The sequence below is a fragment of the Crocodylus porosus genome, unplaced genomic scaffold (assembly GCF_001723895.1).
Source record: "Crocodylus porosus isolate Cpor-Errol unplaced genomic scaffold, CroPor_comp1, whole genome shotgun sequence".
In the NCBI taxonomy this organism is placed as follows: domain Eukaryota; kingdom Metazoa; phylum Chordata; order Crocodylia; family Crocodylidae; genus Crocodylus; species Crocodylus porosus.
The window spans coordinates 36,892,225-36,892,528 of NW_017728906.1; positions in this window are offsets into that span (position 1 = coordinate 36,892,225).

Sequence of the window (304 nt, forward strand, 5' to 3'; positions counted from 1 at the left end):
TCACAGGGTGATCCAGTTGTAGGAGCAATAGCTTGTTAAATATTTACATTTATAGCTGAGCAATAAGTTCCCCTGGGGCAGCACTTCAACAGTGGTGATAAGAATGGAAGAAAGAAACTATAGCATCGCAAAAGGTAGCTGCCTGGGATTTGTCAGCACATCAAATTGTGGCATGTGATAGTACAATACATACCACACATCTGGACCTCTCTCTCCACACAGGTATATAGGTACAATTGCACTGAGCGTTCTGAACTCTGTAATTCCCTGCTTTGAAATATGCATTGCATATGGTTTAACCATT